This window comes from Protopterus annectens, chromosome 8.part0 (genome assembly GCF_019279795.1).
Source record: "Protopterus annectens isolate FY-2018-M chromosome 8.part0, PAN1.0, whole genome shotgun sequence".
Taxonomy (NCBI): Eukaryota; Metazoa; Chordata; order Ceratodontiformes; family Protopteridae; genus Protopterus; species Protopterus annectens.
In genome coordinates, this window is record NC_056741.1 from 1,154,987,198 (window position 1) to 1,155,006,641 (window position 19,444).

A 19,444-nucleotide genomic window follows, 5' to 3' on the forward strand; every position below is an offset into this window, starting at 1 on the left:
GATCCCAAATAAGAATGAAAATTGTGCACATCCCTTCTGTTACCAATGATCCCAAGATTGAAAAGTGTGCACGTCCCTTCTGTTACCAATGATCCCAAGTAAGAAGGAAAAGTGTGCACATCCCTTCTGTTACCAATGATCTCAAGTAAGAATGAAAAGTGTGCACATCCCTTCTTTTACCAATGATTTCAAGTAACATTAAAAAGTGTGCAGATCCCTTCTGTTACCAATGACACCAAGTAAGAATGTAAAGTGTGCACATCCCGTCTGTTACCAATGATCCCAAGGAAGAATGAAAAGTGTGCACATCCCTTCTGTTCCAATGATCCCAAGTTTGAATGAAAAGTTTGCACATCCCGTCTGTTATAAATGATCCCAAGGAAGAATGAAAAGTGTGCACAACCCTTCTGTTACCAATGATCCCAAGTAAGAATGTAAAGTGTTCACATCCCGTCTGTTACCAATGATCCCAAGTAAGAATGTAAAGTGTGCACATCCCTTCTGTTACCAATGATCCCAAGTAAGAATGAAAAGTCTGCACATCCCTTCTGTTACCAATGTTCCAAGTAAGAATGAAAAGTGTGCACATCCCTTCTGTTACCAATGATCCCAAGTAAGAATGAAAAGTGTACACTTCCCTTCTGATACCAATGATCCCAAGTAAGAAGGAAAGGTGTGCACGTTCCTTCTGTTACCAATCATCCCAAGTAAGAATGAAAAGTGTGCACATACCTTCTGTTACCAATGATTCCAAATAACATTAAAAAGTGTGCACATCCCTTCTGTTAGCAATGATCCCAAGTAAGAATGAAAAATGTGCACGCCCCTTCTGTTACTAATGATCCCAAATAAGAATGAAAAGTGTGCACATCCCTTCTGTTACCAATGATCCCAAGATTGAAAAGTGTGCACATCCCTTCTGTTACCAATGATCTCAAGTAAGAATGAAAAGTGTGCACATCACTTCTTTTACCAATGATTCCAAGTAACATTAAAAAGTGTGCAGATCCCTTCTGTTACCAATGACACCAAGTAAGAATGTGAAGTGTGCACATCCCGTCTGTTACCAATGATCCCAAGGAAGAATGAAAAGTGTGCACATCCCTTCTGTTCCAATGATCCCAAGTTTGAACGAAAAGTTTGCACATCCCTTCTGTTACCAATGATCCCAAGTAATAATGTAAAGGGTGCACATCTGTTCTGTTACCAATGATAACAAGTAACAATGTAACGGGTGCACGTCTACTTTTACCAATGATTCCAAGTAAAAATGAAAAGTGTGCACATCCCTTCTGTTACCAATGATCCCAAATAAGAATGAAAAATGTGCACATACCTTCTCTTACCAATGATTCCAAGTAACATTAAAAAGTGTGCACATCCCTTCTGTTACCAATGACACCAAGTAAGAATGTAAAGTGTGCACATCCCGTCTGTTACCAATGATCCCAAGGAAGAATGAAAAGCGTGCACATTCCTTCTGCTACCACTGGTCCCAAGTAAGAATGAAAAGTGTGCACATCCCTTCTGTTACCAATGATTCCAAGTAACATTAAAAAGTGTGCACATCCCTTCTGTTACCAATGACATCAAGTATGAATGTAAAGTGTGCACATCCCGTCTGTTATAAATGATCCCAAGGAAGAATGAAAAGTGTGCACAACCCTTCTGTTACCAATGATCCCAAGTAAGAATGTAAAGTGTTCACATCCCGTCTGTTACCATTGATCCCAAGTAAGAATGTAAAGTGTGCACATCCCTTCTGTTACCAATGATCCCAAGTAAGAATGAAAAGTCTGCACATCCCTTCTGTTACCAATGTTCCAAGTAAGAATGAAAAGTGTGCACATCCCTTCTATTACCAATGATCCCAAGTAAGAATGAAAAGTGTACACATCCCTACTGATACCAATGATCCCAAGTAAGAAGGAAAGGTGTGCACGTTCCTTCTGTTACCAATCATCCCAAGTAAGAATGAAAAGTGTGCACATCCCTTCTGTTACCAATGATTCCAAATAACATTAAAAAGTGTGCACATCCCTTCTGTTAGCAATGATCCCAAGGAAGAATGTAAAGTGTGCACATCCCTTCTGTTACCAATGATCCAAGTAAGAATGAAAAGTGTGCACATCCCTTCTGTTACCAATGATCCCAAGTAAGAAGGAAAAGTGTGCACATCCCTTCTGTTACCAATGATCCCAAGTAAGAATGAAAAGTGTGCACATCCCTTCTGATACCAATGATCCCAAGTAAGAAGGAAAAGTGTGCACGTTCCTTCTGTTACCAATCATCCCAAGTAAGAATGTAAAGTTTGCACATCCCTTCTGTTACCAATGATTCCAAATAACATTAAAAAGTGTGCACATCCCTTCTGTTAGCAATGATCCCAAGTAAGAATGAAAAATGGGCACGCCCCTTCTATTACTAATGATCCCAAATAAGAATGAAAATTGTGCACATCCCTTCTGTTACCAATGATCCCAAGATTGAAAAGTGTGCACGTCCCTTCTGTTACCAATGATCCCAAGTAAGAAGGAAAAGTGTGCACATCCCTTCTGTTACCAATGATCTCAAGTAAGAATGAAAAGTGTGCACATCCCTTCTTTTACCAATGATTTCAAGTAACATTAAAAAGTGTGCAGATCCCTTCTGTTACCAATGACACCAAGTAAGAATGTAAAGTGTGCACATCCCGTCTGTTACCAATGATCCCAAGGAAGAATGAAAAGTGTGCACATCCCTTCTGTTCCAATGATCCCAAGTTTGAATGAAAAGTTTGCACATCCCGTCTGTTATAAATGATCCCAAGGAAGAATGAAAAGTGTGCACAACCCTTCTGTTACCAATGATCCCAAGTAAGAATGTAAAGTGTTCACATCCCGTCTGTTACCAATGATCCCAAGTAAGAATGTAAAGTGTGCACATCCCTTCTGTTACCAATGATCCCAAGTAAGAATGAAAAGTCTGCACATCCCTTCTGTTACCAATGTTCCAAGTAAGAATGAAAAGTGTGCACATCCCTTCTGTTACCAATGATCCCAAGTAAGAATGAAAAGTGTGCACGTTCCTTCTGTTACCAATCATCCCAAGTAAGAATGAAAAGTGTGCACATCCCTTCTGTTACCAATGATTCCAAATAACATTAAAAAGTGTGCACATCCCTTCTGTTAGCAATGATCCCAAGGAAGAATGTAAAGTGTGCACATCCCTTCTGTTACCAATGATCCAAGTAAGAATGAAAAGTGTGCACATCCCTTCTGTTACCAATGATCCCAAGTAAGAAGGAAAAGTGTGCACATCCCTTCTGTTACCAATGATCCCAAGTAAGAATGAAAAGTGTTCACATCCCTTCTGATACCAATGATCCCAAGTAAGAAGGAAAAGTGTGCACGTTCCTTCTGTTACCAATCATCCCAAGAAAGAATGAAAAGTGTGCACATCCCTTCTGTTACCAATGATTCCAAATAACATTAAAAAGTGTGCACATCCCTTCTGTTAGCAATGATCCCAAGTAAGAATGAAAAGTGTGCACGCCCCATCTGTTACTAATGATCCCAAATAAGAATGAAAAGTGTGCACATCCCTTCTGTTACCAATGATCCCAAGATTGAAAAGTGTGCACGTCCCTTCTGTTACCAATGATCCCAAGTAAGAAGGAAAAGTGTGCACATCCCTTCTGTTACCAATGATCTCAAGTAAGAATGAAAAGTGTGCACATCACTTCTTTTACCAATGATTCCAAGTAACATTAAAAAGTGTGCAGATCCCTTCTGTTACCAATGACACCAAGTAAGAATGTGAAGTGTGCACATCCCGTCTGTTACCAATGATCCCAAGGAAGAATGAAAAGTGTGCACATCCCTTCTGTTCCAATGATCCCAAGTTTGAATGTAAAGTTTGCACATCCTTTCTGTTACCAATGATCCCAAGTAAGAAGGAAAAGTGTGCACATCCCTTCTGTTACCAATGATCCCAAGTAATAATGTAAAGGGTGCACATCTGTTCTGTTACCAATGATAACAAGTAACAATGTAACGGGTGCACGTCTATTTTTACCAATGATTCCAAGTAAAATGAAAAGTGTGCACATCCCTTCTGTTACCAATGATCCCAAATAAGAATGAAAAATGTGCACCTCCCTTCTGTTACTAATGATCCCAAGTAAGAATGAAAAGTGTGCACATCCCTTCTGTTACCAATGATCCCAAGTAAGAATGAAAAATGTGCACATCCCTTCTGTTACCAATGATCCCAAGTAAGAATGTAAAGTGTGCACATCCCTTTTGTTACCAATGATGCCAAGTAAGAATGAAAAATGTGCACATCCCTTTTGTTACCAATGATCCCAAGAAAGAATGAAAAGGGTGCACATCCTTTCTGTTACCAATGATCCCAAATAAGAATGTAAAGTGTGCACATCCCTTCTGTTATCAATGATCCCAAGTAAGAATGTAATTTCTGCACATCCCGTCTGTTACCAATGATCCCAAGTAAGAATGTAACGTGTGCACATCCCTTTTGTTACCAATGATCCCAAGTAAGAATGAAAAGTGTGCACATCCCTTCTGTTACCACTGATTCCAAGTAGCATTAAAAAGTGTGCACATCCCTTCTGTTACCAATGACACCAAGTAGGAATGAAAAGGAGCACATTCCTTCTGTTATCAATGATCCCAAGTAAGAATGTAAAGTGTGCACATCCCTTCTGTTACCAATTATCCCAAGTAAGAAGGAAAAGTGTGCACATCCCTTCTGTTACCAATGATCCCAAGTAAGAATGTAAGGTGTGCACGTCTATTGTTACCAATGATCCCAAGTAAGAATGTAAAGGATGCACATCCTTTCTGTTACCAATGATCAAAAGTCAAAATGTAAAGTGTGCACATCTCGTCTGTTACCAATGATCCCAAGTAAGAATGAAAAGTGTGCACATCCTTTCTGTTACCAATGATCCCAAGTAAGAATATAAAGTGTGCACATCTCTTCTGTTACCAAAGATCCCAAGCAACAATGAAAAGTGTGCACTTCTATTGTTACCAATTTTCCCAAGTAAGAATGTAAAGTGTGCACGTCCCTTCTGTTACCAATGATCCCAAGTAAGAATGTAAAGTGTGAACATCCCTTTTATTACCAATGATCCCAAGTAAGAATGAAACATGTGCACATCCCTTCTGTTACCAATGATCCCAAGTAAGAATGAAAAGTGTGCACATCCCTTCTGTTACCAATGATCCCAAGTAAGAATGTAAAGGGTGCACATCTATTGTTACCAATGATCCCAAGTAAGAATGTAAAGTGTGCACTTCCCTTTTATTACCAATGATCCCAAGTAAGAATGAAAAGTGTGCACATCCCTTCTGTTACCAATGATCCCAAATAAGAATGAAAAGTGTGCACGTCTATTGTTACCAATGATCCCAAGTAAGAATGAAAAATGTGCACATCCCTTCTGTTACCAATGATCCCAAGTAAGAAGGAAAAGTGTGCACATTCCTTCTGTTACCACTGGTCCCAAGTAAGAATGAAAAGTGTGCACATCCCTTCTGTTACCAATGATTCCAAGTAACATTAAAAAGTGTGCACATCCCTTCTGTTACCAATGACACCAAGTAAGAATGTAAAGTGTGCACATTCCGTCTGTTACCAATGATCCCAAGGAAGAATGAAAAGTGTGCACATCCCTTCTGTTACCAATGATCCCAAGCAAGAATGAAAAGTGTGCACATCCCTTCTGTTACCAATGATTCCAAGTAACATTAAAAAGTGTGCACATCCCTTCTGTTACCAATGACATCAAGTAAGAATGTAAAGTGTGCACATCTCGTCTGTTATAAATGATCCCAAGGAAGAATGAAAAGTGTGCACAACCCTTCTGTTACCAATGATCCCAAGTAAGAATGTAAAGTGTTCACATCCCGTCTGTTACCATTGATCCCAAGTAAGAATGTAAAGTGTGCACATCCCTTCTGTTACCAATGATCCCAAGTAAGAATGAAAAGTCTGCACATCCCTTCTGTTACCAATGTTCCAAGTAAGAATGAAAAGTGTGCACATCCTTTCTATTACCAATGATCCCAAGTAAGAATGAAAAGTGTACACATCCCTACTGATACCAATGATCCCAAGTAAGAAGGAAAGGTGTGCACGTTTCTTCTGTTACCAATCATCCCAAGTAAGAATGAAAAGTGTGCACATCCCTTCTGTTACCAATGATTCCAAATAACATTAAAAAGTGTGCACATCCCTTCTGTTAGCAATGATCCCAAGGAAGAATGTAAAGTGTGCACATCCCTTCTGTTACCAATGATCCAAGTAAAAATGAAAAGTGTGCACATCCCTTCTGTTACCAATGATCCCAAGTAAGAAGGAAAAGTGTGCACATCCCTTCTGTTACCAATGATCCCAAGTAAGAATGAAAAGTGTGCACATCCCTTCTGATAACAATGATCCCAAGTAAGAAGGAAAAGTGTGCACGTTCCTTCTGTTACCAATCATCCCAAGTAAGAATGAAAAGTGTGCACATCCCTTCTGTTACCAATGATTCCAAATAACATTAAAAAGTGTGCACATCCCTTCTGTTAGCAATGATCCCAAGTAAGAATGAAAAATGTGCACGCCCCTTCTGTTACTAATGATCCCAAATAAAAATGAAAAGTGTGCACATCCCTTCTGTTACCAATGATCCCAAGATTGAAAAGTGTGCACATCCCTTCTGTTACCAATGATCCCAAGTAAGAAGGAAAAGTGTGCACATCCCTTCTGTTACCAATGATCTCAAGTAAGAATGAAAAGTGTGCACATCCCTTCTTTTACCAATGATTCCAAGTAACATTAAAAAGTGTGCAGATCCCTTCTGTTACCAATGACACCAAGTAAGAATGTAAAGTGTGCACATCCCGTCTGTTACCAATGATCCCAAGGAAGAATGAAAAGTGTGCACATCCCTTCTGTTCCAATGATCCCAAGTTTGAATGAAAAGTTTGCACATCCCGTCTGTTATAAATGATCCCAAGGAAGAATGAAAAGTGTGCACAACCCTTCTGTTACCAATGATCCCAAGTAAGAATGTAAAGTGTTCACATCCCGTCTGTTACCAATGATCGCAAGTAAGAATGTAAAGTGTGCACATCCCTTCTGTTACCAATGATCCCAAGTAAGAATGAAAAGTCTGCACATCCCTTCTGTTACCAATGTTCCAAGTAAGAATGAAAAGTGTGCACATCCCTTCTGTTACCAATGATCCCAAGTAAGAATGAAAAGTGTACACATTCCTTCTGATACCAATGATCCCAAGTAAGAAGGAAAGGTGTGCACATTCCTTCTGTTACCAATCATCCCAAGTAAGAATGAAAAGTGTGCACATCCCTTCTGTTACCAATGATTCCAAATAACATTAAAAAGTGTGCACATCCCTTCTGTTAGCAATGATCCCAAGGAAGAATGTAAAGTGTGAACATCCCTTCTGTTACCAATGACCCAAGTAAGAATGAAAAGTGTGCACATCCCTTCTGTTACCAATGATCCCAAGTAAGAAGGAAAAGTGTGCACATCCCATCTGTTACCAATGATCCCAAGTAAGAATGAAAAGTGTGCACATCCCTTTTGATACCAATGATCCCAAGTAAGAAGGAAAAGTGTGCACGTTCCTTCTGTTACCAATCATCCCAAGTAAGAATGAAAAGTGTGCACATCCCCTCTGTTACCAATGATTCCAAGTAACATTAAAAAGTGTGCACATCCCTTCTGTTACCAATGACACCAAGTAAGAATGTATGGTGTGAACATCCCTTCTGTTACCAATGATCCCAAGTAAGAAGGAAAAGTGTGCACATTCCTTCTGTTACCACTGGTCCCAAGTAAGAATGAAAAGTGTGCACATCCCTTCTGTTACCAATGATTCCAAGTAACATTAAAAAGTGTGCACATCCCTTCTGTTACCAATGACACCAAGTAAGAATGTAAAGTGTGCACATTCCGTCTGTTACCAATGATCCCAAGGAAGAATGAAAAGTGTGCACATCCCTTCTGTTACCAATGATCCCAAGCAAGAATGAAAAGTGTGCACATCCCTTCTGTTACCAATGATTCCAAGTAACATTAAAAAGTGTGCACATCCCTTCTGTTACCAATGACATCAAGTAAGAATGTAAAGTGTGCACATCCCGTCTGTTATAAATGATCCCAAGGAAGAATGAAAAGTGTGCACAACCCTTCTGTTACCAATGATTCCAAGTAAGAATGTAAAGTGTTCACATCCCGTCTGTTACCATTGATCCCAAGTAAGAATGTAAAGTGTGCACATCCCTTCTGTTACCAATGATCCCAAGTAAGAATGAAAAGTCTGCACATCCCTTCTGTTACCAATGTTCCAAGTAAGAATGAAAAGTGTGCACATCCTTTCTATTACCAATGATCCCAAGTAAGAATGAAAAGTGTACACATCCCTACTGATACCAATGATCCCAAGTAAGAAGGAAAGTGTGCACATCCTTCTGTTACCAATCATCCCAAGTAAGAATGAAAAGTGTGCACATCCCTTCTGTTACCAATGATTCCAAATAACATTAAAAAGTGTGCACATCCCTTCTGTTAGCAATGATCCCAAGGAAGAATGTAAAGTGTGCACATCCCTTCTGTTACCAATGATCCAAGTAAAATGAAAAGTGTGCACATCCCTTCTGTTACCAATGATCCCAAGTAAGAAGGAAAAGTGTGCACATCCCTTCTGTTACCAATGATCCCAAGTAAGAATGAAAAGTGTGCACATCCCTTCTGATAACAATGATCCCAAGTAAGAAGGAAAAGTGTGCACATTCCTTCTGTTACCAATCATCCCAAGTAAGAATGAAAAGTGTGCACATCCCTTCTGTTACCAATGATTCCAAATAACATTAAAAGTGTGCACATCCCTTCTGTTAGCAATGATCCCAAGTAAGAATGAAAAATGTGCACATCCTTCTGTTACTAATGATCCCAAATAAGAATGAAAAGTGTGCACATCCCTTCTGTTACCAATGATCCCAAGATTGAAAAGTGTGCACATCCCTTCTGTTACCAATGATCCCAAGTAAGAAGGAAAAGTGTGCACATCCCTTCTGTTACCAATGATCTCAAGTAAGAATGAAAAGTGTGCACATCCCTTCTTTTACCAATGATTCCAAGTAACATTAAAAAGTGTGCAGATCCCTTCTGTTACCAATGACACCAAGTAAGAATGTAAAGTGTGCACATCCCGTCTGTTACCAATGATCCCAAGGAAGAATGAAAAGTGTGCACATCCCTTCTGTTCCAATGATCCCAAGTTTGAATGAAAAGTTTGCACATCCCGTCTGTTATAAATGATCCCAAGGAAGAATGAAAAGTGTGCACAACCCTTCTGTTACCAATGATCCCAAGTAAGAATGTAAAGTGTTCACATCCCGTCTGTTACCAATGATCCCAAGTAAGAATGTAAAGTGTGCACATCCCTTCTGTTACCAATGATCCCAAGTAAGAATGAAAAGTCTGCACATCCCTTCTGGTACCAATGTTCCAAGTAAGAATGAAAAGTGTGCACATCCCTTCTGTTACCAATGATCCCAAGTAAGAATGAAAAGTGTACACATCCCTTCTGATACCAATGATCCCAAGTAAGAAGGAAAGGTGTGCACATTCCTTCTGTTACCAATCATCCCAAGTAAGAATGAAAAGTGTGCACATCCCTTCTGTTACCAATTATTCCAAATAACATTAAAAAGTGTGCACATCCCTTCTGTTAGCAATGATCCCAAGGAAGAATGTAAAGTGTGAACATCCCTTCTGTTACCAATGACCCAAGTAAGAATGAAAAGTGTGCACATCCCTTCTGTTACCAATGATCCCAAGTAAGAAGGAAAAGTGTGCACATCCCTTCTGTTACCAATGATCCCAAGTAAGAATGAAAAGTGTGCACATCCCTTCTGATACCAATGATCCCAAGTAAGAAGGAAAAGTGTGCACGTTCCTTCTGTTACCAATCATCCCAAGTAAGAATGAAAAGTGTGCACATCCCTTCTGTTACCAATGATTCCAAATAACATTAAAAAGTGTGCACATCCCTTCTGTTAGCAATGATCCCAAGTAAGAATGAAAAATGTGCACGCCCCTTCTGTTACTAATGATCCCAAAAAAGAATGAAAAGTGTGCACATCCCTTCTGTTACCAATGATCCCAAGATTGAAAAGTGTGCACGTCCCTTCTGTTACCAATGATCCCAAGTAAGAAGGAAAAGTGTGCACATCCCTTCTGTTACCAATGATCTCAAGTAAGAATGAAAAGTGTGCACATCCCTTCTTTTACCAATGATTCCAAGTAACATTAAAAAGTGTGCAGATCCCTTCTGTTACCAATGACACCAAGTAAGAATGTGAAGTGTGCACATCCCGTCTGTTACCAATGATCCCAAGGAAGAATGAAAAGTGTGCACATCCCTTCTGTTCCAATGATCCCAAGTTTGAATGAAAAGTTTGCACATCCCTTCTGTTACCAATGATCCCAAGTAAGAAGGAAAAGTGTGCACATCCCTTCTGTTACCAATGATCCCAAGTAATAATGTAAAGGGTGCACATCTGTTCTGTTACCAATGATAACAAGTAACAATGTAACGGGTGCACGTCTATTTTTACCAATGATTCCAAGTAAAAATGAAAAGTGTGCACATCCCTTCTGTTACCAATGATCCCAAATAAGAATGAAAAATGTGCACCTCCCTTCTGTTACTAATGATCCCAAGTAAGAATGAAAAGTGTGCACATCCCTTCTGTTACCAGTGATCTCAAGCAAGAATGAAAAGTGTGCACATCTGTTCTGTTACCAATGATAACAAGTAACAATGTAACGGGTGCACATCTATTGTTACCAATGATTCCAAGTAAAAATGAAAAGTGTGCACATCCCTTCTGTTACCAATGATCCCAAATAAGAATGAAAAATGTGCACGTCCCTTCTGTTACTAATGATCCCAAGTAAGAATGAAAAGTGTGCACATCCCTTCTGTTACCAATGATCCCAAGTAAGAATGAAAAATGTGCACATCCCTTCTGTTACCAATGATCCCAAGTAAGAATGTAAAGTGTGCACATCACTTTTGTTACCAATGATGCCAAGTAAGAATGAAAAATGTGCACATCCCTTTTGTTACCAATGATCCCAAGTAAGAATGAAAAGGGTGCACATCCTTTCTGTTACCAATGATCCCAAATAAGAATGTAAAGTGTGCACATCCCTTCTGTTATCAATGATCCCAAGTAAGAATGTAATTTGTGCACATCCCGTCTGTTACCAATGATCCCAAGTAAGAATGTAACGTGTGCACATCCCTTTTGTTACCAATGATCCCAAGTAAGAATGAAAAGTGTGCACATCCCTTCTGTTACCAATGATTCCAAGTAACATTAAAAAGTGTGCACATCCCTTCTGTTACCAATGATCCCAAGTAAGAATGACAAGTGTGTACATCCCTTCTGTTACCAACGATCCCAAGTAAGAATGTAAAGTGTGAACAACCCTTCTGTTACCAATGATCCCAAGTAGGAATGAAAAGGGTGCACGCTCCTTCTGTTACCAATGATCCAAGTAAGAATGCAAAGTGTGAACATCCTTTCTGATACCAATGATCACAAGTAAGAAGGAAAAGTGTGCACATCCCTTCTGTTACCAATGATTCCAAGTAACATTAAAAAGTGTGCACATCCCTTCTGTTACCAATGACAACCAAGTAGGAATGAAAAGGAGCACATTCCTTCTGTTATCAATGATCCCAAGTAAGAATGTAAAGTGTGCACTTCCCTTCTGTTACCAATTATCCCAAGTAAGAAGGAAAAGTGTGCACATCCCTTCTGTTACCAATGATCCCAAGTAAGAATGTAAGGTGTGCACGTCTATTGTTACCAATGATCCCAAGTAAGAATGTAAAGGATGCACATCCTTTCTGTTACCAATGATCAAAAGTCAAAATGTAAAGTGTGCACATCCCATCTGTTACCAATGATCCCAAGTAAGAATGAAAAGTGTGCACATCCTTTCTGTTACCAATGATCCCAAGTAAGAATATAAAGTGTGCACATCTCTTCTGTTACCAAAGATCCCAAGCAACAATGAAAAGTGTGCACTTCTATTGTTACCAATTTTCCCAAGTAAGAATGTAAAGTGTGCGCGTCCCTTCTGTTACCAATGATCCAAGTAAGAATGTAAAGTGTGAACATCCCTTTTATTACTAATGATCCCAAGTAAGAATGAAACATGTGCACATCCCTTCTGTTACCAATGATCCCAAGTAAGAATGAAAAGTGTGCACATCCCTTCTGTTACCAATGATCCCAAGTAAGAATGTAAAGGGTGCACATCTATCGTTACCAATGATCCCATGTAAGAATGTAAAGTGTGCACATCCCTTTTATTACCAATGATCCCAAGTAAGAATGAAAAGTGTGCACATCCCTTCTGTTACCAATGATCCCAATTAAGAATGAAAAGTGTGCACGTCTATTGTTACCAATGATCCCAAGTAAGAATGAAAAATGTGCACATCCCTTCTGTTACCAATGATCCCAAGTAAGAATTTAAAGTGTGCACATCCCTTCTGTTATTAATGATCCCAAGTAAGAATGAAAAGTGTGCACATCCCATCTGTTACCAAGGGTTTAGGCACCTAGCCAGCGTGACATTTCCCTGTGGTACATTTGGTTGATGACACATGGCTGAAATGACATTCAGCTGCAGAGAAATATGGCTGTTGTGAATTTCCTGTCGGCAAACAGAAGAATGCAGTGCCATAACCACTACTTCAATAACCAAAAGCACAGGGGGGAAAATAATGTCCATGGACTGCAAGGCAACATAAGATAGCAGGCAGTATGGCAGGTATTAGCAGCAGCCTTGGCAATGGACATGTCGGTGGCAGTAAAAATGCATTGCACAATTGACAGCACCTTTATAAGTGGTGCGTGTGAACCACAACCCCTTTCACAGTATCTAGAGAACATTGCCTAAAATGCATACTGGAGCCTAAATGTGACTACAGTAGCATGCAGGATATTCTCCATGCTTTAGCACACTTCTACATGTTGTAGTTACATACGCATGTACTGTGCACTGAGCACAACACTCATTAGTTATTCTGCCCCCATGCACTTGGTTATTAAAGCTGTAGGCAAGGCAGTGTGTACTTCTTTTTGCCCACAGGGAATTCACAAAAAGTCATATTTCTCTGCAGCTAAATGTCACTTCAGCCATGTTTCCCCAACCAAATGTACCACAGGGAAATGTCTCGCTGCCTAGGTGCCTGAACCCAAAATATGCACTTTTTTTAACAGCAGGCTAAATGTTTAACCCCAGAGTTATGTCACATCATCATAAAGAGTGCTTTATTAAGAAGACCTAGCAATGTTGTATACTGGGGATGTTTGTACCAAAAGAAATAGTAAAAACACAGGCTACCACTAAAAATTATCATTGGCGACCAATGGCAGACATCAAAACTCATTTAGGAACTTGCCCCACCACATATGTGCAATACAGCATGGGATTCAAAGAGATGCATTTTTAAGAGTGGCATATGGCCTACTGCTGTGTAAAGAGAAAATACACTACATGAATATCTAAGCTGAGCCATATGGCATGAGTATGCAAAAGTCTGTGCTTTAAGGAACTAGAGATGAAAAGGAAATAGTGTCAGCAAGCAGATCAATATAGCCGAGATTAGAAAGAAAGTCAAGGAAGCCTCCTGAAACTGTGTAAAAAATGTACAGTAGATAACATGAGCGACTGCTAGCAGGGGCAGGCTACAGCTGCACGCTTCACAGAAAAATATAATATATATGAAAGACCAGGCAACAGGCGCCCATTAAACTGCACATCTTTGTGGTTCTGTGAATATAGAAAAGTAGGAAAAGTGGTATAAGAAGTGGAGAGACACTACAGGAACACAGTAAGGCACAGCAGAGCTTGGGGAAAGTAAGGAATATTTCTGTGGAGAAGGGATCACATTTCATATATATGGAGAAAGAAGGCAAGTGACAAGAACTGACAGGCAACAATAGTGAGGAAAGAAAGGGAGAATGGGCAACAGGGTTAAACAAACTCACACAGAACAGTGCACATGAGCAAGGGAGTATGTCCATACACATGTTGGGAGACATTTGCTACACTTTAATAAACAGGGTAGACAAATGGCTGGGGACAGAGATACTAGTACCATGCTACATGCTGAGTTGTTCATAAGGAGATACTATTCCCACAGCCCAGGAGACCATTAAGGATCCTAGCCCAGATTCCCAACTGCCTTAAAGCACTGTCTGGTTAAATGACTTGCTGAAATTTACACAGCAGGAAAATGATGGTGGAAAGATTCAAAACCTGTACCCTTGGAACAGGAAGAAGTTCATTAACAAATCAGAGCCTTTGTTCACTGAGCTAACTAGTCATAGGTTCACAAGTTCATAGGTAGGTGCTAAGCTATTGGCCCTAGGGCCTATATAAGCCTAGCCAAAGGTACCCTGGCTTTCGCCACCCAAGAAAATTATTTTCCTGTGCCACTGTCGAGCAGAGCCACAGAAGTGATCCCCGGGATGAATTTCCTATCACCCATCCAGTCATCAAGATTTTTCTTGAAGAGTGCTAATGAGGAGCTTTGTTTGATATAGATAGGTAGTTTGTTCAAGAGTATGGGAAGTCTCTGGGACAAGAATCTATCCCTCCAGCATGTTCTGTTTATTGTGGTGATGAGGTTTAGGTCCCTAGAGCATGTAGCTCGTAGGGACTGGAATTTCTTTAAGTGGAGCATGTCTAAAAGCTCTGGGTTTGACATAGCTTTGTGTGTTAGGCAGAGATCACCTCTGAGTAGGCGATATGCAATGGAGTAAAGCTGCAGTTTTTTTGAGACAGTCTGCATAGGGCATCTCTTTGAGGCTGGTAATACTCCTTGTGAGTTATTTCTGTGGCCTTTCCAGTTGTTGTAGATGTCTTGTGATTTACATACCAAAAGGGGCATTGTACTCTATAATGGGTCTAATGAGTGACGAGCAGAGGGGAACAATGACCTCTTTTTTCCTACATGAGAAACCTTTTGTGATGAGGTGTGCCATGTAGAAGGATTTCCTAACTACTGTGGCGATGTGATTATCAAAGGAGAGACTACTGTCCACCTGTGTCCCAAGGTCTCTTATTACGCTTTCGGCGTTAAGTAGACTACCACCTATGTGGTAGTTCATGGGTACTGAGTTTTTACCAAAAGGGATGACAATGCACTTTTTGGCATTGAGCTTGAGGCCATGGCTTTGACACCAGGCATCTGTCTCAGTCCATTGCTGGGACCCAGTAAACTGAGGTCCTGGATCCATTTGGCAAAAGGCATTAGCCACACCTGCCTCTGGCAGTCTGGTGACATTGTCCAGACTGTACAACAGCAAGTCAGATGCCTGCTGCAGGACGGGTCGATGCATGGTAACCCAGTGTGCTATTGCCTAATCAATCACTGCCCCAACTATTCTCCAAGCAGGAGTAAGTAATTGGATTAGGCTACCTGCCTGGGGTGGGCCAGAACTCTCTATCAGCAAGGCACTCCCACATGGATCACCTATCTCAACTATTGTCTTAGCCAGGGCAGCAACAGGTAGTAGCTGTGGTCCTGCAGTTTGGATGAACCATTTCAATCCTCAGAATGGAGACACAAAGGGGAAAGTGCCATTAGTAAGAAGGAGCTATTGCTAGGAGAAAATATATAGTACAGATCTGGAAGTAGGACACCACTGACTTTACTGTGTCATTAGTCTTTGGTGCCATCTGCACAGCTGGTGGCAATATCCACTTGCTCTGCTCAAGTTGAAAGACCAAAGTGATATGCAAGCTATCACATTTCACAGGCAGGTGTGCCTGACATGCATATTAAAGAGAAAAGCCACAGAGTCACATAGATTTGATAGGAATTAGAAGCCTGATATGGTGGCTATAGCCACAGACACATACTACATCATCATGTATATTTGCAATAAAGCAGAAACAGGGCAGGGTGTCCACAGCTAGAACAACAGTGTATGCCACCACACATAAGTTTAATGGAATGGAATTATCTTCATTGCTGTAGGTATGTGAATGAAGCAGAACAATGAAATAGTGGCCTCAGCATCCCAGGGGCAAAACATTGTGCCCTATCCCACAAAACCAATCACCTGGACGACTGTTCTGCCAGGTCGCACAAAGCATCAACCTTACAGAATGGACCTGTGTAAGGGCCCATCAGGTACTTCCAGAATGTGCTGCACAGAAGAAATAGCACACTGTTTCTGTGCAGAACACACCGGACAGATGATGTCTGGGGAACACTAGCATCATCAGCTATTGCTACAAATCTAGAATAATGCAAAATGTCAGCCAGAAAATCATATCTTGCATGAGACTTTGAATTGCTGCTAGTGTACCTTAAGGCGGTTTTTGTAGTGTAATACTTATACCTGCAAAACCTGCCTGCACAAGCATGCATGCATGCAATGCCAGTGACAGGTAGCCAAGCATGTCAACTCCTTGTTTCAGTGATGTTCATCTTTAAAACACAGAGGTTCATAGATACGGATGACATCTAGCCTGATTAGCATACACAAGGGGGAAACTGCTATATATTATCATCTTTATGGGTGATGTTTGACTCCAAAAAAAAAATGTGGCATAGAAATAAAATCAGGCTTATCTGTGCAACATGAAGCAACGTTTAGCAGATCAGATGCAACAATTTCACAAACTAGATCCCAGTGGAGGAACACGGTAATTTGCAATACTGTGGTAAGGGGAATTACAGAAGTCATATCCATGTGAATATTAGCCCATGCACAGTCTTTTGAAACAGAGATAAATTTATGGTAATACTGATGTTTAGTATTATAACTGCCTGCAATATGCATCAGCAGCTATACGGTGTATAGATTATGAATCTGTACACCTACAACTGTATCCAAGGGCTGGCACCCCACTAGAACAGGACTGCCACCCCCTTTGCCTAGTTGTATACTTTTGTGTCCCGGCTTTGGACTAGGCAGTGGTAACACTAGTGGATATATGGCTACACTGGTGATCTGGAATTTTTTGGTCTACTGCAGACAGCTGCTAAGAAGCTAAGGACTGCTCTTCCCACCTCCTTTCAGCATCTCACATGGTATACTTGTCTGTAACATGTACACCTGCAGTGCATGTCTACATGTTGGCTCTGGCATGACATTCCTGTCTATGTGTCTCCCATGTGCTCATGTAAACCACCATACTCGCTGTCAGGGAAGCCCTCATTCATTACATCTCTCAGGGGACCCCTATCTGTCACATGCCACAGCCGTATCTCTACGCCGGTCTACTCTATCACTAGAAGCCTTAACAACCAGTTGGACAATTTATCACTGTTTCTGCATTTTCTGTGTGTTTCTACCAAAAAAAACAAAAAAATAATCCTTGTTTTCCAGCCTTCCTCGATTAGTTTAGACCAGTTTACAGGCATTGCTGTATTCTGGGCTGTGGTGTAGTTCCTGTGTTGTCCATTACCTTACTTGGATAGAAGGAAGTTTCTTTGCTCACCAGTGGGAGTGGGGAGCCTTGAGCAGCCTACCTGTCCCTTTAGGAAGTGACCTCAGCACAAGAAGCTGTAGTAATTGGTTGTTTTGGACCATTTCTAGCTCTTTTGTAGTTCACTGTTTAAAATCCACGTTTGCACGGCTTTGCGCGGTTGTGCGCATAGCGCAGCGCCAGTTAAACAAGGTTAAACTTTTTCTGGCTCCACCAAGTCTGCTCTTCAAATTTTCCCTTAAGGAGCTCTACTCTTAGTATAACCAGACTACTCACTATATTATAAGCCTAGCACTTGTTCTCAATACTTCTCTACTAAGTAAGCACTCTCGTACTAAGTAAAGCACTACATCTACTTACCACCCCTGTGAATTTCCACTTCCCTTAAAAGTACAGCACTCCCTTATACTGTTTTAGCATGTCGAGTGGTAGATTACTGGCATCATCTCCATTTCAGCTGGTCAATCTGGGTATCTTGAGACAATGCTACAATTGTCTCATGTACACAGACAACCATCTCCTCCTCCCAACACACACAAATACATGTGAGAGATGCAACTATATAGCCAAACTGGAGGCTGAACTCTCTCAACTCAGGGCTGGCATGACCAGACAGGAGGAGATGGCAACCACACACACAACAATCCCAGTCCCACATATACCTACCACAACTGCAAACCAAACACATAAAAACACAAAGACATACTCGGAGGCTCTAATAAAAAACTTACCAAAACAACAGAGGCTCCCAAAGCAGATATCCAAAAATCCACCACCTCAAAACAAAACACATGCAACACATACTTCAATAAATCAGTGTGTCAACCAATCACAGCCCTTAAGGCCAAACACCTTGCCTGATACACTAGTAATAGGTGACTCTATAGTCAGACACACTGATGTCCTGCTGACCAGGCTGAACAAGGAGAAGGTGACTGTGAGCTGTCTATCGGGAGCTAGGATCCGCCACATAAAACACACTCAAGTCACTCCAAAGCAAGTACAAATATGACTCCGTCATTGTCCATGCTGGTGTGAATGACCTGAGACGTACCTCCCTGGACTACATGAAAAGAGACATAGAGGAGCTCTCCGATTATGTAGCCCAGGCTGGTATGACCCTGACCCTGAGCAGCATCCTGCCCTCACCAAGAATGATACCACAATACAAAGACAAGATGATCAGCTTTAACAATTGGCTCAAGTACTGGTGTCATTCTAAGGGGATCCAAAATCTGTCTGCCTGGGATGACATGTTGGACAAGCCACGCTGCTTCGCAAGGGATGGCTTACACCTGTCACCACTGGGCTTCTGGATATTGGCTAAGGCTCTTGCCACCCCCATAGTGCCTTTTTTAGGCAAGGCTCAAAAGACAAACCCACCTCCTTAGAAAACAAAAATGGAAAAAAACTAAGGGTAATGCTGCTCAATGCCAGAAGTCTAAATCTCAAGATGCAGGCACTTGATGCACTCCTCAGCATGGAGAACATCGATGTCTGTGCAGCAACTGAAACCTGGTTCAAGGCTCTGGAGAGTACCCCAGCTCTACCAAGCTATACCTCGTATCATGCTTTTCGGCCCCAAAACCCGGGCCGAACCACAAAGGGAGGGGGAGTGTCCATATTCATCAAGGACACCCACACCTCCAGGTAAGTAGCAATACATGAAGCATCAGAGACCATACAGGTGCAACTAACCATAGGTAAAACTGCTATACAACTGGTAGCATGTTACAGATCACCCTCCCAATCTCAAGAATCCCACTCAGCCTTCCTGAAGACATTGGAGGATATGAATGTATCACAAAATATCATCATACTAGGAGACTTCAACTACCCAAACATAGATTGGGTACATTATTCTAGCCCTAATACCCTAGCCCAA